Source organism: Panthera leo, chromosome B1 (assembly GCF_018350215.1).
Source record: "Panthera leo isolate Ple1 chromosome B1, P.leo_Ple1_pat1.1, whole genome shotgun sequence".
Classification (NCBI taxonomy): domain Eukaryota; kingdom Metazoa; phylum Chordata; class Mammalia; order Carnivora; family Felidae; genus Panthera; species Panthera leo.
Window position 1 is genome coordinate 160,206,501 of NC_056682.1, and position 22,386 is coordinate 160,228,886.

A 22,386-nucleotide genomic window follows, 5' to 3' on the forward strand; every position below is an offset into this window, starting at 1 on the left:
ATGATGGGCGTGGTGAGGCGGGGCAAAGTCTCGCTGGAGGGGCGTATCAAGGACTGGCAGGGGCGGGGTCTCTGTCGCTCGGAGACTGACGACACTTCGGAATTTGGGATTGTGTGACATTACTTTCCTTAAAAGAGTTATTCAGGTATTCTCCGCAACTTAATTTAAGAAGAGTTCTGATTGTTTTCCTTTTTGTATATGTAAAGCTCTGTTAACTCTAGATCCTTGCTACTTATAGCATGGAGACTGTAAATAAACTAAATCAGAATTTTTGAGGGGGGCCACCTGGGTGACTTAGTCGGTTAAGCGTCTGACTTTGGCTCAGGTCATGATCTAACGGCTGGTTCCTGAGTTCGAGCCCCGCGTTGGGCTCTGTGCTGACAGCTCGGAGCCTGGAGCCTGCTTCAAGTTCTGTTTCTCCCTCTCTCTGGACCCCCGCCCTCACTTCACGCTCTGCCTGTCTCCCTCTCCCTCAAAAATAAATAAACATTAAAAAAATTAAAAAAAATAATTTTTGAAGGGTGAGACCCAGACTTCAGTACTTTTTTTTTCCAGTTTTTCTTTTTTCTTTTCCTTTTCTTTCTTTCTTTCTTTCTCTCTTTCTACTTTAAATATCTTCCAAAAGGGTCCTAATATGCAACTACGGTCCAGAACCATTGATGTAGTGAGATTAATAGTCAAAGTGTGGTCCTCAGACCAGCTGCTTGGGCATCAGCTGAGGGCTTTTTAGATACTGCAGCCTCTCTGGCTCACTTCAAATCTTTTAAATTCGGATCTGCATCTTAACAAGATGACACTTGTGCACATATAAGTTTGAGAAGCACAAATGATGCCAAGGTTGCTGGTTGCAAAGCAAGTAATTCATGTTCTATGTTCCTGGCACTTATTTTATGCCAGGCACCTTGATACAGGTGCAGAAGTGATTCAGACATGAATCCTACCCTGAAGAAGTTCACAGTTTGGTAGGTACAACAAATACATATAAAATAAGACACAAAATAAGTGACCAAAGAAATGTACAGGTCAGATAAGTGTGCTGAGAATTTAAAGGTGTGATTTCTTTGCTCCTGCTCAACACAGTCCTTTGCAAGTGTTCCACAGGAATCCATTCATGCCTACATTCATCTATTTGACAAACAGTGCCACCTCTATGCCAGGCACTGTGTCAGGTGCTGGAGATCCAAAAACAGGGATCCCATTCAGAAGAGGGCACACTTTCATTGGGAAAGCAGAATTAAATACATGGATAAAGTACAGTTTGGTGAGGTAAATCCCACAACAGAGATAGAAAAATGAGACTACCGTGGAACTACAAAAAAGTGATTCACTCTGTCGACTATGGATTCATTGAGAAAGGAACAAATAAGGTGCAAAGTATCTTTCAGTGTGTATCTGAATATATAATTTGGTGGAAAAAATCAGAATTAGTAATGACCTATTTGCTACTGACATTAATATGCTCAAGTTAATGCTACTTAGAATGCTTTTCAATTTCATTGAATGATTTTCCTTCTAAGAGCAGGATCTGTCTAGTCCTATCTTTATTTTTTATTTAAAAAATTTTAAGGTTTAATTAATTAATTAATTAATTTAGAGAGAGAGAGAGAGAGGTAGAACATGAGCAGGAGAGGGGCAGAGAGAGAGGGAGAGACAGAATCCTAAGCAGGCTCCATGCCATCAGCGCAGAGCTGGATGCGGGGCTTGATCTCGAACCATGAGATCATGACCTGAGCCAAAATCAGATGGTCAAGAGTCAGATGTTTAACCAACTGAGCCACCTGGACACCCCTAGTCCTATCTTTAAAAAGATCCATTTGGCCCTTTGTGTTCAGTACTGGAACTCTTACTGTGGCCACTATTTATATGAGAATCACATGTACTATTTTGTCCTGCAAAATATGCTTTTTTTTTTTTTACCTGTATGTTTATGGCCCTCTTGAAAGTTGGGGAGTGAACTGCATTTCAGAAGTCTGGACTTATTCCCTAAACTCCAGATTTATGTATACTGCTTCCCCAACATTTCTACTTGCATATCTGTCAAGCATTTCAAATTTCTGGGTCCAAAAATTAAATTCTCCTCTCTCCCCTCTTGGAGTTCCCCAAAGTAGAGGCTGAAACAAAGGCTTGTGTATAGTAGTTTATTTGGGGCTTTGACCCCAGGGAGCAAGACTAAGAGAAGAGGAGGGGTAAATAAAACAAGGAAGAGGGAGAGGCAATATAATGGTGTGTTATTTAATTGGTCATCACCATACTTGAATGTTTTCTTGATCTCTTAGGACCTTCTGAGAATTTTCATGAAATGAGTCTCAAACTGTCTACTGAAGGCAAGAATGGAGCCCAAAGTGACCCAGTAATAGTGAGAGTTTCAAGTTCACTCTATTCCATGTTATGTATTCTGGTGGAAATATCCCTCTCCCAACCCCTAGAGAACTAATTATTATTATCTAGCAAAACCTAAATTTGAGATTCAAGAAACATAAATCTGTAGGTGAGTCACTGATAAAATGGACCAATCCTGCTCCAGTTCCTGGGTTTCTGGAGCCATGTCTTTAGCTGTTAGGGATACTCCTTATCGGTTGGTTTTGAGCATTTACCACATCTTGTAGGACAACACCTCTATCCCAAAAAGAACATTAACTGGATTTGTAGCAAGCTATTCCACCATTTTTATGAGCCTGGCTTCTTCTGAGTGATGAGGGATATTGCAATATCAGTGGATTCCATGGTCATGTGTATATTGTCACTTGGCGGTTTTTTGTTTTTTGGGTTTTTGTTTTTGTTTTGTTTTCTTTTGTTTGTTTGTTTTTTGTTGTTTGAGGTTTTTTTGGCCATGAAATGGATTCTTTAGTTGACATAATGTTGATCAGGAATGTTTTAATAATTCTGGTGATTGTGGAATGTTGGCAGAGTCACTGCAAGCAAGACAGAAAAACCTAGACATCTGTAAAGATTTGTATTTCAGGTCATTTCTCTATATAAAGCAAACAAGGAAGAACACTCTCCTAAGTTCTGGCAGCTGGGAAGATTCTTTTGTTCTTTTGTTCTTTAGATCCATCCCTGAGTGGAGCTGTAGTGCAACAGCAGTCCAATTTTGCCTACTTACCAACATAATATGCCAACCCATCTGCGAACCAAGTTTAATTTTTTAATTCCATGTTAGGTAGTCATAGGGAACTCCCAAAAGGCCATGGGCATGAGTTGATGAACAGATGTCAGTGCTGTAGAAGTAAGTGCCAGTAGTCTGAGTTACCTAGTCATGTAGGTTCCTCTTCTCTTGGATCTGCTCAGGCTCAATCCTATACCATTTCCATACTTCATAGATAGTTGCTGTGCCCATGTGCTTGTGATTTGGTGTATCTGATACTATTCAGCTCATGATATATAGCTCTAGTTTTCCCAGTGACTAGTTCTCTGCCTCAGAAGGCATGGCCTTGCAGAACATGAGGGACGTGTACTGCAACTCTCTTATTAGGGGCTTTACAGAAATTTCACCCAGTGTCTTTATCTATCATAGATCTCTATAGCACCATTAGATCTTCCAGAACAAATGACCTGAGAGTTAGGTAACTTGTATCACAGTCCTTGTGGGAACATATCCCAGTGATGGGTACTTTAGTTTTTCAACAAGTTTATTCTGATATCCTTACTTCTAAGAAAGGTATTTTAGTGATGGTTCTTTCGTCTCATGTGGTAAAGTCATATCTGATCTTTCTGTTTCTTTGTCCTCTGATTCCTTTCTCCATACACATTCAAAATTGTTATAACATCTCATTTAGCGCAGGCCATCATCATATCAAAGCTTTAAGGGAGACATCAAGGTTGTGTATTAGAACTGACTCCGGATGTCCTTGCCAAAACATTAAATCCAGAATCATAGGTGAATAGCCCAATGTCATACATTCTCCCATATACAGCCTTATAACTTGATCCCTCTGGCTTAGCACTCTAAATATTCACTCTCACAGATATGCCTCCAGTTCATATTGGTATGTGTTAGCAGTTCTGCAACTCCTTATAATGTAGTCTAGTTCAGTAGTTCTACACTGGGGTGATTTTGACCCCTAGGGGACATTCGGTAATGTCTGGAGAAATTTTTGGTTGTCATTACTGGGAGGATTCTACTAGCATCTAGTGGGTAGATGCCAGGGATGCTGTAAACAGTGTACAACACACAGAACAGTCCTCCACAACAAAGAATTGTCCAGCCCAAATGTCATAAATGCTGAGATTGAGAAAACCTGGTCTAGTTCTTCCTAGAGCAGAGACTGCAACCCCATACAAAGGATGTGCTGAGATCTGACTGTGGTTACAGGCTTGAGGTAATGAGGGTAGTGGTGTGGATACTGAGGGAAATAAGGTTATATTAGGAGGCACTTGCATCAGATATATTCTTTGCAGCATTTCTGGACAAGGAAAGGCTTCTCTCCTTTATCAAGAGAAAGGAGACTTTTGGCACAGAGGATAACAAAAAATCTGAAGGTTTAAGAGTATAAAGCATATCCACACAAATGTCCTCATTCTAGATCTCAGGATTCCATTATTTTCTTATTAGGGCTTTGGCTTTGACATGAGTGATGTTTTAAGGCTGTGCATTAAGACTTCTTTGTAGCTCTGCCACCCTTATGATTATATGTGGGAGCTGATGTTTAGCACGTCTGCTTTGTGGCTACACTGCCCTTGGGGCCTTGTGGCTTTCACAGTGTGCCATGATTGACTGAATACTCCCTGTCATTTTCTTTTGTTAAGATCTCCAAAGCTGTTAGCAGACATCAGCCCATCTTATAATTAGTATTGCTTTCATAATGTTGAAATACCATATCTACCACATAATCCAATGCTTCATCTTCTGTCTGCACCTTATTCCAATCTACTACAGTTGAGAGTCTTGGTAATTGTGATGTTACTATATGCCAGGGGTTATCACCACTTTAAATTTACCACCAACCACTTACTACCAGCAGGGGCCCTTATTGTCTCGTGATCAGTGATGTAGGATCAGCCTCCAAAATCCCATACTGACAGTTTCCTTTCTAGAGCCAGTTGTAGTGCCCAGGGTTCCTCTGAAAGCAGAGACTAAGACAGAGGCATCCATGCTTGTGGTTTATTTGAGAATATGAGTTCAAGGAATAGAATGAGGGCACAAGGGAAATAAAATAGAGAAAGAGGAAAAAATAGTATTATTGAGGTGACCTATACCATGGACAACTTTGATTGATCCCATGGTACCTTCTGAGCAGCCAGAAGGCACTTATGGGATGTCTTTCAGAATTCCTCACAGGAATGAAGAAGAAAGAGGAAAACATTTATCCATCACTTCCTGTCTACCATTGGTCATGATTGCACTACATGCTTCTAGTTGCACGTGGGTGTGGAGGGCTGGTTTCTTCAGGTTTCCCGTACTATAAGCAAAGAGTGAGAGAGACAAGATGTTGTTATATTGCTCTCGAGAGAAGGTGGTTGATATCTGAATAGAACTGGTTACTGCCCAATACTTAGAATAGAGGGTGAGGCTGGAAGGATTTAAAGTGATACACAAAAGCTTTCTAAACACAACTTCTCTTGGGTGCCTGGGTAGGGTAGCTCAGTCAGTTAAGTGTCTGACTTCAGCTCACGTCGTGATCTCAAGGTTCATGGGTTGGAGCCCTGCGTCGGGTTCTGTGCTGACAGTTCAGACCCTGGAGTCTGCTTCGGATTCTGTGTCTCCCTCTCTCTCTGCCCCTCCCCTGCTCATTCTCTCTCTCTCTCTCTCTCTCAAAAATAAATAAAAGATTAAAAAAAAAATAAACACAGCTTCTCTCTCAGTTTTCTCTATTCGGGTTAAAGGTATCTCTGCCTTTGCAGCTGTTCAGGCCAGTCCTTGACTCCTCTCTTTCTCTCACATTCCACATCCAATCTTTCAAGAAATTGTATTGGTTCTACCTTCAAAGTACATCCAGAATCTGACCACTTCTCACCATCTCCATGGCTACTCTTTCCTTGATTATTGACAGTATCATGTCTCTCCTGAATTACTGCTGTCCAAACTGTCCCTTACAGCCTCCTGTGCTCTCTGTTTTTCTACCCTTATCTCCCTACAGTCTATTCTTAACACAGCCTCCAGAGTGATCCTTTTTAAAACATGAGTCAAATTGTGTTACCCTTTGCTCAGGATCATCCAGTCACTCCAGAGTAAAAACCAAAGTTCTTACAATGACCTACAAGACCTTACACTATCTGCTCCTTTCTCTGTCCACTGGGACTACTCCAGTTGATCACTTGAGTTCAGTTCCTTAGACCTCCTTGTTCCATGAAAGGTCCAGGCAAACTGGACCTTGGCACTTGCCTTTCCTTCTGCTTAGAATGATCTTCCATTAAATATCTGCATGGCTCATTACTGCATCCTTTTCAAGTCTTTGCTTAGATGTTACCTCAATGAGGGCTTCCACAATAGCCCTATTTAAAATAGCATCCCAACTTAGCATTTTTTATCTTCTATTTTTGCTTTGTTTTTCTTCATGGTTCTTACTACATCCTGGAATACTATAACATTACATCCTGACATATATGTTATTTGTTTACTTTCTCTTTCTCTAGAATGAAGCTTTATGAGGGTGAGGACTTTTATTTATTTTTTTTTGTTCACTGATGTATTTCTAGTTCCTAGAACTCATACCAATGCACTTATTATGTTCTATGTACTATTCTAAGTGCCTTACGTGTATTGATTAATTTAGTCTTTACAACAGTCCTGTGAGGTAAGAATCTTTATTATCCTCATTTTAAGACTAGAAACTGGAGGCACAGATTCATTATTTAGCCTAAGACACATCGTAAGCATGTAGTAGTAGTATTTTAATGAATATCCCTTTATGTTACTATAATCCTCTGCATCAAGCAGACCTGAGACACAACATAAACTGATGGAAATACATCATCACTGGGTCATGCACAAGTAGGTTCAAGTCTGGTCTTTACTGGTTTAATGACCACAAGGTAAATTACTTAATTCTTCTGAGCCTCAGTTTCCTCATTTGTAAATTCAAAATAATAATCCCCATCTTTTGGGACTGTCATGAAATTTGCTGAGATATTTCTTATAAAGCACTTGGCATAGTGCTTGGCACATAGTAAGCACTCAATAACTGATAGCTGTTATTCATTGAGTTAGAAGATTAAATTGGGTAGATTGATGTTCTTAAAAAATGTATAGTAGTCACTCAGGCTCCGAGATCTTGCTTCCTTTTCATAGACGGACACGTATACTGACATATATCACACATGAGGCAATCAGCAATCTCATGTTTGGATAGCATGAAATAATTTTTCTATCATTAAAAAGCTCCAAGGGAAAAGTTTCTTCTAAATGGCCAAGAGTAGTGAATATTGATGATAACAATATTGGCAGGATTACTGAAGTTAATTGTTTCCTCCCTTGATACCATGCTCCGATAAAGCAGAGGTGTGAAACTTGTGGATTCTTAATGATCTCAGAGCACTCAGAGTAAGCTGCACTTATTTTCCACATTTTGGAGGCAGGAGGGAATCCCTTTCTCCATGCCTAAAATCCCTGAGGGAGGAAGAACAGAAGTGTGCTGCTGTCTCCAGGGCTCTGCCTGATGAAACACCAATGAGTGGATAGCACAACTGGCTTTGTGGACTTTGTTTAGTGAGAAACCATAGATCTCACACAAGTGAACTTTTGCATGACCCACTTGTATGGCAGTCCACCTGTCCCTTAATTTAAATCTGATTGATTTTGATTAAGTATGAGGCCAAGAGGTCTTTATATGTTTGAAGAAATCCTATGAGTTTATATAATTTCATTTTTTCCTTATTTCTAAATTTGGGGACTTTTAGTATGTCAGTTACTTGGATTTTTCTCTTTTCTTTTTCTTAGCATTGTTTTATTATGATTCAATTATGCACATTTCTGTCTAAGGAAGCAAGAACAATTTCTCAGAGCTGTCAGGCCATTAGTATGAACACAAAGAAATCCAAGTAATTTTTTTCTCTTTTTTGGAACAATGAGAATCACTGTGCTCCACTTTCCAGATTCTTTCTTTATAAATGGCTTTAGAAGTATCAGGATGACAGAATAGTGTCTACTATTATGCACATAGTAATTGGTGTTTGTTTTAGTTTTTATTAGAAGCAGATGTAAGTATCCTCTGATAATACTTTTCATTTTTTTGCAGCTCTTTAGGAGGAAGTCATGGAGCCACTAAATGAGAATGAGAACTACCTGTATCACCATTTATTAAATAAATATCAAAAACAAATATTAGCTAGATAACAGATACACATTTGAACAACATAGGAAAATAATACAGTAAGACATACAGATACAAGGAAGGCAAAGATTGGCTTGCAGAATCACATTGTGTCTCAAGCTTTTTTTTTCTTTTTATAAAGGTTTTAACATTAATTTTTTAATATTAAATATAATTTATTGTCAAATTGGTTTCCATACAACACCCAGTGCTCATCCCAACAGGTGCCCTCCTCAATGCCCATCACCCACTTTCCCCTCTCCTCCACCCCCCATCAACCCTCAGTTTGTTCTCAGTATTTAAGAGTCTCTTATGGTTTGACTCCTTCCCTCTCTGTAACTTTTTTTTCCCCCTTCCCCTCCCCGCTGGTCTTCTGTTGAGTTTCTCAGAATCCACATATGAGTGAAAACATATGGTATCTTTCTCTGCCTGACTTAGTTCACTTAGCATAACACTCTCCAGTTCCATCCACATTGCTACAAGTGGCCAGATTTCATTCTTTCTCATTGCCAAGTAGTATTCCATTGTATATATAAACCACATCTTCTTTATCCATTCGTCAGTTGATGGACATTTAGGCTGTTTCCATAATTTGGCTGTTGTTGAAAGTGCTGCTATAAACATTGGGGTACAAGTGCCCCTATGCATCAGCACTCCTGTATCCCTTCTCAAGCTTTTTTAAATACAGTTGCTTTATTCAATGCACATATTTTGGGGTGATATTACAATAAAGGGCGTGGTGCTAAGTTTCCTGTACACATTCAGAGAAATTCTCTCAGAAATGCAGAGATCATCTCATCTAATTCTGAATCTCTTCTGGGAATTGGCCACCATGGACCAAAATATACATATTTTGACTTGAAGTAGAGGTAAATAATTCTTAGCATGACTTTGTTAATATACTCAGATCAGGTAATGGACATAGGATTTTTCTTCTCTCTGCACTTGGGGAACTCAGAAACAATGCCACTGGCAAGCCTAGACCTGCACCCTAGAAGCATAAGCAAATTAAGGGAAATATGAATGAGTACATGGGCTTGACCATACTCATTTTTGCTAAAAATCAGTTTTAATGTTGAATACTCCATCTGTTTCAAACTTATATCCCTCCTTTATCCCAAGACATTATTAAATTGTTTATCATTTTTATGGATTAAATTCAAAGGAAATATATATTTTCATATATACTAAGTAATAAGGCTTTATTAAAAATAGTCAATAAGTAACTTTCTAGTAAGTAGCACTTAAACTATACAAAGGTAAGACTGTTGTTACTATCATTATTCAGGGGCAGGGAGTATAGATAATTAATTTTTACCATTAATCAAGTCCCTTGAGATCAAGGACTTCCTAGAAGAGGTATGAAATGAGTCCCCAAGACTTTTTTTCCTCTTAGAAATGTATATAAAATCCAGTATTTCTATAGTAAGTTTATTACCTATTTTTTCACATTAACTTCAGTCTTCCAGGCAGAATATTTAAAATTGGTAGTGAGCAAAAAAGGGATAGTCAAACCATGAAATAGGAAAGTACAACTGTCATGAGAGATTCAGTAAATGTGGCCTGCAGGGAATTGTCCAGCCTGGAATGGTTATACAAGAACAATGTACAAAAACTTGATATTAGGACCAGCCATCAATAAAAAGTTAGCCCACCTGAAATAAGTTTCCATCAGCATGGTTGAAATAAGGGATTTGTTTCTGAAATCTATGGATGCCTACAAAATGTATTTTATATTTTCTTGACAGTAAAACAAATGGAGCTTGTCAATATCAGTACTGGTGGAGAATTACAAGTGTTTTGTTTGACTTAATATTCTTATCAGTGTTAATTATCAGGGAAGTTTATGATTTTTAAATATACAGTATATATTTTTAGTGTTTGTTTTTGAGAGAGAGCACTAGTGTGTGAGCACTAGTCGGGGAGGGGCAGAGAGAAAGCGGGAGACAAAGGATCCAGAGTGGGCTCTGCGTTGACAGCAGAGAGCCGGTTTTGAGGCTCTAACTCATGAACCATGAGATATGACCTGAGCTGAAGTCAGAGTCTTAACCAACTGAGCCACTCAGGAGCCCCAGTACAGTTTATGATTTTTATATTGTCTGGTTATTCGTTTAAGAGTTGTTTAAGGTAGGAAAAATTTTGGAAGCATAGTGGATTATTCATTTTCTTAACATTTCCAATAATGTTTTTCTTTTTTCCCCAATTTTTAAAAATTGTGATAAACTGTACCTAACATAAAATTTACCATCTTAACTATTTTAAGTGTACAGTTCAGTGGTATGAAGTACATTCATATTGTTGTGCAACCAGCACCAAGGTTCATCTCCCTAACTTTTCATCTTGCAAAACTGAAACTCTGTACCCATTAAACAATAACTCCCCCTCACCCTCTTCCCCCAGCCCCTAGCAATCTTCATTATTCTTACTGATGTTTTCTTCTAATAGGATTTTTAAAAATAGAGAATTGGATGATTAAAAATTCTACATAAGACTGAAAAAATGTGTCCCTTTAAGCATTCATACATATAATATCTGAGAAATAATTATATTAATTAATAATCTCCTGGCTCAAACTTTCCCAAGAAGGGAAAAATGGCTGCTCTCATATCATGAATGAAATATTCTCAGAGTTTGTGGAAACAAGTAGCCAAAGTGTCCACCAGTTCTCTTTTATCAGGACTTGGCTCCACTTATTCAAGAACTGAAAGTTTCCAAGTTCTTCCCACAGCTAGCCTTCAAGGGTAACAAGTTAGTGGACTTGCAAGATCATAGACTTATTTGCTACTTGCTTAAGGATAAAAAAATGTGTATCACTTGCAAATGGGAAGTATGACAAAAATAAAAAAAAGTCAAAAAAAGAAATACCTTTAAAATTTAGGTCTCCTTGTTATAAAAAATAAATCTGGTTTTCAAAATGAAATCTAACTTTTTTATTTGTAAAACAGCTGTGGGGGCAGGCCCTGTATTATGTGCCATGAGGAACCCAAAGAGGAACAGCTTTTCATCATGTCTTAAAGGACCTTGGAATGAAAACTGATGACCACTGGGCGTATCCACCTTGTGAGGCTATCACTCTCTTGCCCATGCAATGCCTTGGTATGAACTTAATAAAGCACACCTTTTAATTTTTTTAAATAAAATTTTTTAATTTTAGGTAGTATATTATTACACAACCTGAATAACTCCTCCTGAGAGAGATTTCAAGAGCCCAGGCAGACATAATGCATTCTGTGCTTCCATCCAGCCTCCCTATATCCATCTAGGTGAGGAAACAAAGCCAGAAGGACTCAGGCTTCCAACAGAAGTTTGTTAGATTGTGGTATTGGTATCTATTACTCCCCTGTATTCCTATTATATACATTTATATTCTTGATATGATCTCATGGTGAATGGAGTAGACTGGCCTGCAATTTGACTTTGGACTTGGCCTAATTACTTGCTTTGACTTGATTTGCTTGATTTGACTTGATTTGACATTATATGAGCAGAACTTTGAAATGTGCTTGTGCAATTGGACATGTCTTTAAAAAAATTTTCTTTCAAAGCTTGTCTGTCTCTGACCATAAGAAGAAAAATTTTTGGGTAGTCAGTGGTCAAAGGAGGAAGAGAGATGTTGAGCAATCCTGAACTCAACCTAAAGTTGGATGCCACCCCGGTCCCGTTTAGCCAAGCCCAGCCTAGATCAGCCAAATTTCAGTAAACCTAAAAATGCATGAGAAAGAGCTGGATATTTATTGTTTTTAGGCCATTCCAATTTATAGTTGTTTGTTATATGGCATCAGTGTGAAAATAGCTGTTACCTCCTGATGCTTAGAATGTAGTCAAGGGTAGAGTGTGTGCTAGGTAACAGATTTCCATGAGTGCACATGAGGGTTTATGGAGGAGGAGCCTCCCCCACTGCTCCAGAACTCAGCTGAGTGATCCAAAATTCCCCTTTAGATGTGGTGCTCTTGTGTGGTGTGCAACCTGAATGCCCATATGGGTGACTCTGCTGGTCTTAGCAACTATGCTGTGGGAGTTTCAAACTGCTTACGGTGGCTAAGGTAAAGAGGAGTACAAGAAAACATTTAAGAACAGAGTATAGAGAGGGGTGCCTGGGTAGCTCAATCAGTTAAGTGTTTGACTCTTGAGTTTGGCTCAGGTCATGTCCTAGGATGATGAGTTCAAACCCCATGTCTAGCTCCACCCTGAGTGTGGAGACTGCTGGAGATTCTCTCTTCTTTTTCCCCCTCCCCCATTCTCTCTCTCCCTCTCTCTCTCTCACTGTCTAAAACAAAACAAAACAAAACAAAACAGAAGGTAGAGAAATAAGACATTTAGCTTGATGAGGAATTAAACTAAAAAAAGAGTGGAAAAAAGAACACAGAAAAAGCAAAGGGGAGAGAGAGGAAACAAAATAATGCTAATGTGATCAGCTTTTTAGTAAGTACCTAAAAAGTCAGATTCCTTTATAAGAATTACATGTCAAGAAAACAAATACATAGATCTTGAGTGCCTCCTGTGTATAATCCAAAGGTGAATAAGATACTATCTTTATTCTCTTCCATAAAGACATCACTCCAATATAGGAAGTGGTCACTTTTGTTAACCACAATCTGAACTCTTTACCTGAGAAGCAAACATGTGAGCTGTATGGATCGGTTTTTATTAGTTGGAAAGGACAACATAAGACTTGGCACGGGATATATGAGATTTTTTTCCAGCATATCATGATTTGAACTGCCTGTTTTGACTAAAAGGTGTACTCAAGGTTGTACTCAGCTAGACAGTATTTCCATTTTCAATGCAACTAGGCAAGTAAGTAACTTGGTTTCAGAGAGTGAGACACTACTAACTCATTTTTCCACATTTTGATGCTGTCTGTATATGATGGCCTTGTTCATCTTTTAGCTACTTCATAGAAACCAACTTATATAGGGCTTTTAAAAATTTATTTTAGAAAACATTTAGCCTTCCTGAGAAATTGCAAAGATAGTACAGGGAGCTCCACATTTTTTATCCAGCTTCCCCCAATGCTATCATCTCATATAACCATATTACAATTCTCAGAACTAAGAAATGAACCTTAGGGGCACCTGGGTGGTGGCTCAGTCAGTTGAGCATCCATCTTCTGCTCAGATCATGATCTCATGTTTGGTGGGTTTGAGCCACGCATCGGGCTCTGTGCTGACAGTTCAGAGCCTGGAGCTTGCTTCAGATTGTGTGTCTCCCTCTCTCTCTGCCCCATCCCTGCTCACACTCTGTCTCTCTCAAAAATAAATGAACGTTAAAAAAATTAAAAAAAAAAAAAAAAAGAAATTGACCTTAGCTCTCTCTTCCAGCCATCCAAGATGCCAAAAGGAAAGAATGTCAAGGGAAAGAAGGTAGCCCTGGCCCCTGCTGTTGTGAAGAAGCAGTAGGCCAAGAAGATGGTCAATCCCCTGTTTGAGAAAAGGAGAAAAAGCCCAATAATTTTGGCATCAGACAGGACATCCAGCCCAAAAGGGACCTCACCCGCTTTGTCAAATGGCCCCACTACATCCAGCTGCAGCGGCAGTGGGCTATTCTTTATAAATGCCTAAAAGTGCCTCCTGTGATTAACCAGTTTACTCAGGCCTTGGAATGCCAAACAGCTACTCAACTGCTTAAGCTGGCCCACAGGTACATACCAGAGACAAAGCAAGAGAAGAAGCAGAGATTGTTGGCCCAGGCTGAGAAGAAAGCTGCCAGCAAAGGGGATGTCCCCACCCAGAGGCTGCCTGTCCTTCGAGCTGGGGTTAAAACCATCACCAGCTTGGTGGGAAACAAGAAGGCTTAGCTAGTAGTGATTGTACATGATTGGATCCCATTGAGCTGGTTGTCTTTCTGCCTGCCTGTGTCATCAGATGGGTGTTCCCTACTGCATCATCAAGGGGAAGGCCAGGCTGGGGCGTCTGGTCCACAGGAAGACCTGCACCACTGTTGCCTTCATACAGGTAAACTCCAAAGACAAAAGAGCTCTGGCTAAGCTGGTGGAAGCCATTAGGACCAATTACAATGACAGATATGATGAGATCCACCATTGCCGGGGAGGCAATATCCTGGGTCCAAAGTCAGTGGCTCGAATTGCTAAGTTGGAAAAGGCAAAGGCTAAAGTACTGGCCACCAAACTGGGCTAAGTGGGTGCTGTTGAATTGTCTGTACATAAAAGTAATAAAAAGTTCTCTTTCAAAAAAAATTAACCTTAGTATAATATCACTAACTAAATTAGAGATCTTATTCAGATTTTGCCAGTTTTTCCACCAATATCTCTTTTCTGTTCCAGGATCCATTCTAGGATCCCACAATGCACTGAGTTGTCACATCCCCTTAAGCCATCTGTTCATCAGTGTTAGGGGTTGAATTTGTGTCTCCCCTTACACAACAAATTCATTTGTTGAAGCTCTAAGCTCCAGGCACCTCAGAATATGACCTTATTTAGAAATAGGGCCTTTTTAGAGGTAATCAAGTTAAAATGAGGTCCTTAGAATGGGCCTTAATCCAATATGTTTATTTTTTATTTTTATTTATTTTTAAATTTTTTTTTAACATTTATTTACTTTTGAGACAGGGAGAGACAGAGCATGAACAGGGGAGGGTCAGAGAGAGGGAGACACAGAATCTGAAACAGGCTCCAGGCTCTGAGCTGTCAGCACAGACCCCGACGCGGGGCTTGAACTCACGGACCGCAAGATCATGACCTGAGCCAAAGTCGGCCACTTAACCGACTGAGCCACCCAGGCACCCCGGGCCTTAATCCAATATGACTGTTGTCCTCATGAAAAGAGGTCATGTAGCCCCAGATGTGTACAGAAGGAAGATGATGTGGAGGCCCCAGGAGAAGGTGGCCATCTACAAGCCAAGGAAAGAGACCTGGAACAAATCCCTCCTTCTCAGCTCTCAGAAGGAGCCTATCCTGATGACATTTTGACCTGAGACTTCTGGCCTCCAGACCTGTGAGACAATAAATTTCTGTTGCATAAGCCCTGCCAGTTTGTGGTACTTGGTTATGGCAACCCTAGCAAACTAGTACACTCAATCTTTCCTTATCTTTCATGACCTTGATACTTTTGAAGAGCGTTACCTTATAGAATGTCTCTCAGAGAATTTGGATTTGTCTGATGTTTTCTTGTGGTTATAATAATGTTATGGATTTGGGGGAAGAATAGTACAGAGGTGATGTGCCTTTCTCTGCAACATGTCGGGCACACAACACTGATATGTCCCATTATTACTATGGGTGATGTTAACCTTGATTCCCTGGCTAAGGGGGTGTCTATGGTATCTGCCACTGTAAAATTCTTATTTTTCCCCTTTTTAGTCAATGAATATTTTAAGGGAAACACTCTGAGGCTGTGAAAACATCCTATTTCTCTTTAAACTTTCACTCACTAATTTTAGCATTCATCTGTTGGTCTTGCCCACAGCAATTATTATTGCATGTTTTAATGGTAATTTTCTACTTCTCTTATTTTTCTATATTTATTAGTTATATATTTATTAGTTTCCCTCATTCCTTCTGCTTTTATTACTTGGAATTATACTATAATGAAAAGTCCGTTCTCCCCTCATTCATTCATTTCTATCAGTATGTGCTCATGGATACTTACTTTACCCTTTTTTTTTTTTTTTTTATATTTACTTTATTCTTTGGGTTGTGTTCCAATACTTCCATTATTAGTTTTGTTCAAATTGTTCCAGCCCTGGCCATTGGGATCTATTTCAAGTCTCCTGAGGCTTTTTCCCTCATCCATGTTTTGTTTTTTTTTTGTTTTTTTTTTTTTTTTTGAGTGCTTCTTGATCCTCTGGCACCATGCAAGATGTTCTGGATTCATCTGGTATTTTCCCTGCCCAGCCCTACTCAAGGAACTCTGCCTCCTTTTATAGGACAATGGTATTTCAAAGTGATCTTCAACCTTTGTTTCAGAATGATAGATGCAAGTATTTTTAAATGTTTTATTATGAAAAATTTTAAATGTACACAAAAGTAGAGAGACTGGTATAATAAACTCCCATGGATTCATAATCCAATTTCAGTAAGACTATGCCAATCCTATATATATTTTTTCTATTTTAGAGAGAGAGAGAGAGAGTGCAAGTGGGGAAGAGGGGAAGAAGGAGAGAGAATGAGAGAGAGAGAGGAAGAGAGAATGAGACTCTTAAGTAGGCTCCACATTCAATGTGGAGTCTGACATGGGGTTCTATCCCACAACCTGGGATCCTGACCTGAGCTAAACCTGGGGTATTTGAAAATAAATCCCCACTTCATGACATTTCACCAGTAAATCTCCTAGCATATAATTATCTTATCTAATTTATAAGGACTTTTTTTCCCCTGTCACTATTTAAAACTTAAATCCAAGTTAGTTAACATATAGTATAATAATGGTTTCAGGAGTAGAACTCAGTGATTCATCACTTACACTAACACCCAGTGTTTATCCCAACAAATGCCCTCCTTAATGCCCATCACCATTTAATCCATCCCTCCACCCACCTTCCCTCCAGCAGCCCTCAGTTTGTTCTCTGTATTTAAGAGTTTCTTAGTGTTTGCCTCCCTCTCTGTTTTTATCTTATTTTTCCTTCTCTTCCCCTATGCTCATCATATAAGGACTTTTTAATAAAACATACCCACCAGATCCTTATCAGACTTAACAAAATTAACATTAATTATTAATGTCATACTCTAAAAATTCATATTTCCCTGTTTAAAAACAGTCTTTTTATACTTGGTATATTCAAATCAGGTCCAAACCAGGTCCACGTGTATTTGGATATTATATTTCTTAAGTTTCTTTTAAGAAATAAGATAATCATAAACAGTGCTCCTCCCCACTCTCCACACTTAAAAAAAAATGATTTGTTAGAGAAACCACGTCACTGGTGCTACAGAATTTCACATTCTGTATTTGGGTGTCATTTAGCTTATGCCTTCCTTCTCCCTATTTCCTTAATCCAGTGGCTAGACCTAGAAGATTGATTGGATTCAGGTTCATTTTTTAAGTAGGACTCCTCCACTGGTGGTGCTGGGTACTTCGTACTTCACCACATCATGAGTACTTGAGGCTGGCTGACTCATTTGTAGTGATACTAAGATTGCTTATTGGGTTCAGGTGGTGTCACCTTGGTTCCTTCATTACAAAGTTCCCCATAAGCTTTCCCCTGATGGTTTTAATAGTCATTGAGAATTGTTGCCTAAATCCATTATTTCATTAGAGATTGTAAAATGGCAATTTTCTAGTTCCAGCAGTCCTACTGCATTTATTATTTGGAATTCTCTTTAAATCTTCTATCATGTATTACCTGAAATACAGTTCCTACAGAAAAGTCTAAATATGTGCTTGAATCTTTCCTTTATCAATTTTAGATGTTCCAATGACAATAAATGAGGTTTTTTTAGTATTATGAAATTCATATATATTTGCTGTTTCATTCTGTTATAGTCATTTTCTTTGTTATGCTCAGATTTCTTCACCCTAGGCCAGTGGGAGCTACTTCAAATTGGCTCCTGTGTCCTTTGACTGACCCCAATCAACTCTGATAGCTTCCTTTCTTCCTGGTGTATCAGGATGTCCCATGTTCACCTTGTACATTTTTTGCCCCAGGCCTAGAATCAGTAATTTCTCTAAGCAGTCTTCATTCTTTTCAGTAGGAAATAGTATTTATAGGGCACCTGGGTGGCTTAGTGGGTTAAGGGTCTGACTCTTGCTTTTGGCTCGGATCATGTTCTCATGGTTCTTGAGTTCGAGCCCCATCTCTGTGCTGATAGTGTGGAGCCTGCTTGGTTGCCTCCCTCACTCTCTGCCCCTCCCCCTGCTTGTGCACATGCTCTCGCTCGCTCTCTCTCACTCAAAAAATAAATAAACATTAAAAAAAAAAAAGGAATAGTATTTATAGATGACTCCTGAATGCTAAGATGCTCATTGCTCGTGATGTCTTTGTTTCAAGGTCTGAGTGGACAAATCTAGAAAATGCGTGCTTATATTTTAAAAGATGAGTTTCTATTAATAAGTTTATATTAATATTTGCAGCTAAATTTATTCCTTCAGGGTTTTAATTTCTTTGATTTTTATTCTTGTGTATTCTCTTAAGCTTGAAATCTCAGTTTCTAATGACATTAACATAACATATGCTTTATCTTATAATACTGAATACTCTCATAATTGTGTCAAAATAACATTACCGATATTATGACTAACAATTTAAACTTCAGAATATGGTTTAGGTTTAGTGGATTTTGACAAGCATATATAGTCATGTGACTACCACCATAATTAAGATATTTCTGAATATGGGGTGCCCATGTGGCTCAGTTGGTTGGGCTTCCGACTTTGGCTCAGGTCATGATCCCATGGCTCATGGATTTAAGCCCTGCGTAGGGCCCTGTGCTGACAGCTCAGAGCCTGGAGCCTGCTTCGGATTTTATTTTCATTTCTCTCTGCCCCTCTCCCACTCATGCTCTGTCTCTGTCTCTGTCTCTCTCTCTCAAAAACAAATAAACATTAAAAACAAAAGATATTTCTGAATATGTAAATGGGCAATGGGCAATGGCCAGGCTACATGTGGAAATAGAACTCTGACTTGCAGCAACCATCTTAGGAAGCCAACCTAGTAAGTGCAATAACCCATCTAGGAAGTCAAACTACTGTTTGTAGCAGTCAGTCTAGAAAGTCAAATAATAACCCTGTAGCAATGGGCCCCAAATGGCCTGGACTTGATTAATAATTGACAACTTCCCTTATTTTGGCCTCCACTTCTAACTTAGGACCAACTGGAGAAAGCCAAATATGTGTCTTTAGTCAATCACCTAGGATACCCTACTTTTAATTAGCCCACCTACAGCTTCCCATGCAAACAGCCCACTCAGCGTGCACCTGAAACGTTCACTATTTTCTACTTTGTACTGCTGCATGATACTGTATTGTGTGTTAGTGCCATAGTTTATGCAATTCATCTTCTAGTAATGGATATTTGAGTTATTTGAAAGTTTTGTTCTTATAAACAAGGTCACATGCCTTATGCATGTGTCATTCTATATCTTTGCTAAAATATCTTTGGGATAGAGTCCTGGAGAAAAAATTAATTTGTTGGGTCAAAGAGTAAATGTATATGTAACTTCGTAAAATATTGTCAAATTCCTTTCCTATAGGATTTGTACCCTTTTGCATTTCCAACAGCAATGAATGAGAGGAACTGTTTTCCCATTTCCAGCGAAATACTGTTAAAGTTTTGGGTTTTTGCCAATCTAATAGGTGAAAAACAAGATCACATTGTAGATTTAATTTAAATTTCTCTTTTCATGGGCAAGGTTAAGCATCTTTTCATATGGTTAAATATCATTTGCAATTCTTTTTTTATGAAATGTCTGTTTGTATCATTTCCTAATTTTTTAAAGTTTATTTATTTATTTTGAGAGAGAGAGAAAGAGAGGGAGAGAGAGAATCCAAGCAGGCTCTGCCCTGTCAGCATGGAGCCCAACGTGGGGCTTGAACTCACAAACTGTGAGATCATGACCTGAGCCAAAATCAAGAGTCAGACACTTAACTGAGCCACGCAGGTGCCCCTCATTTCCTAATATTTTAGCAAATTGCATTGTTGGTCTTTTTAATCCCTCAAGTTAGGAGAACTCTATTTATGAAAAATATTAGTATATTGTTATAATTTGCATTTTTCCAAATTTGTCATTTGTTATTTGATTATTTATAGTTTTTTTCATGCAAAGTCTTCTTATATGTATGTAGTTAAATTAATCACTTTTTCTTTGTTATTTCTGGATGTGAGTGACAGCTAGCAGTTTTTCCCCACTCTCAGTTCATAAAAAATTCAATCATGTTTTCTTCTAATAGACTAAAGGTAGTCCTTTTTTTTTTTTTTTTTTTTTTTTTTTTTTTTTTTTTTTAAATTTTTTTTTTTTTTTCAACGTTTTTTTTTTTTATTTATTTTTGGGACAGAGAGAGACAGAGCATGAACGGGGGAGGGGCAGAGAGAGAGGGAGACACAGAATCGGAAACAGGCTCCAGGCTCCGAGCCATCAGCCCAGAGCCTGACGCGGGGCTCGAACTCACGGACCGCGAGATCGTGACCTGGCTGAAGTCGGACGCTTAACCGACTGCGCCACCCAGGCGCCCCTGGGTAGTCCTTTTTTTTAACAGCTTTATTGAGATATAATTTATATACAATTCATCCATTTAAGGTGTACAATTCAATGACTTGTAGCATATTACATTATTATTTTTTAAATTATGGTAAAATATATATAACATTAAATTTACCTTCTTGACCATTTTGTAATTGTACAATTCAGCATAATTACATGCACAATGTTGTACAACCATCACCACCATCTATTTCCAAACCTTTTTCTTTATCCCAAACAGAAATTCTGTAACCATTCAGCAACAACTCCCCATTTTGGGCTCTGCCCAACCCCTGGTAACCTCCTACCTACTTTCTATTTCTAAATTCCCTACTCTAGGTATTTCATATAAGTAGAATCATACAATATTTGTTTTTTTGTGTGTGTCTGATATTTCACTTAGCACATTTTCAACATGTTCCGATGTACCAGAATATCAATGCTTTTTACGGCAGAATAACATTCCACTGTATGGGTAGACCACATTTAGTGTCTCTATTCATCTGCTGATAGATACTAGGGTTGTTTCCATCTTTTGGCTGTTGCAAATAATGCTGCAGTAAACACTGGTGTATAAACATCTATTCAAGCCCCTGCTTTCAATTCCTTTGGGTATATACCTAGGAGTGAAATTACTGGGTCATTTGGTAATTTTGTGTTTACCTTTTTGAGGAAGTATAAAACTGTTTTCTACAGGGGCTGTACCATTTTACATCCCCACAAACAATGTAAACATGTACCATTTTACACTGAGGGCACCATTCCTCCACATCTTTAACAATACTTGTTTTCTGTTTTTTGTTTTGAAAGTCATCCTAGTAGGTGCGAAGTGGTATCTCATTGTGGTTTTAATTTGTATTTCCCTGTAGCTAATGATGTTGAGTATCTTTTCTTATGCTTACTGTATATCTTCTTTGGAGAAATGTCTATTTGAGCCATTTTTAAGTTGGGTTGTTTGTCTTTTTGATACTGAGTTGCAGGAGTTATTTATATATTCTGGTTATTAAACTGTTATCAGGTATATGATTTGCAAATATTTTCTCCCATTTTTTGGTTTTTCATTTTCTTGATAATGTCCTTTGGTAAAAAACAATTTTGATGAATCCAATCAATTTTTTTCTTCTGTTACTCATACTTTTGATAGTGTAAGACCTTGCCAAATCCAAGGTCCTGACAATTTACTCCTATATTTTCTTCTAGGCATTTTATGGTGGCAGGTGTTACATTGAAGTCTTTAACCCATTTTAGGTTGACTTTTGTGTATGCTGTAAGATAGGGGCTTCATTCCTTGCTTGGGGATATCCAGTTATCTAGCACCATTTGTTGAAGAGATTCTTCTTTCCTCTTTGAATGAATTTGACACCCTTATCAAAAATCAGTTGACCATAGATGTTTGGATTATTTTTGAATTCTCAATTCTATCCCTTTGGTCTATATGGTTATCCTTATGCGAGTTCCATAATTTTTTATTACTGTAGCTTTGTAATAAGTTTTGAAATTAGGAGGTGTGAGTCCTTCAGCTTTGTACCTCTGTTTCAAGATTGTTTGACTATTCACACCCTCTTGCAATTCTATGATTTTGAGGACTGACTTGCCCATTTCTGCTAAAAAAAAAAAAGCTGTTGGAATTATAATAGAGATTGCACTGAATCTGTAGTTGCTTTGGGTAGTATAGACATCTTTACAATATTAATTTTTCCTATCCATGAACATGGATGTCTTTCCATTTATTTAGGCCTTTCAAGATACTTTGATGCTTTTAGTAAAATAGAGGTATAGACAAAATCATTCAACTCTTTCCAAAGTTACCAAGCAACACACAGGCAAAAGTCCCAAATGTTGAATGATTGCATTAAAACACATCCCACTGCAATTCACAAAGCATCACTTTATTTTCATATAAATAATAGTCACTGATGAAGGGAAAAGCAAAATCATGACTATCAGTATTTATCTAGGGAATCATTTTCATAGAATACAGATGAAGGAACATAGTATATATCT

The 22,386-nt window shown here is 38.3% G+C and overlaps 1 pseudogene; it reads left to right on the top strand.

Moving 5' to 3' along the window:
* Positions 1–21: 21 nt before the first annotated feature.
* LOC122218216 lies at positions 22–14,401 on the top strand (annotated as a pseudogene).
* Positions 14,402–22,386: the final 7,985 nt, after the last annotated feature.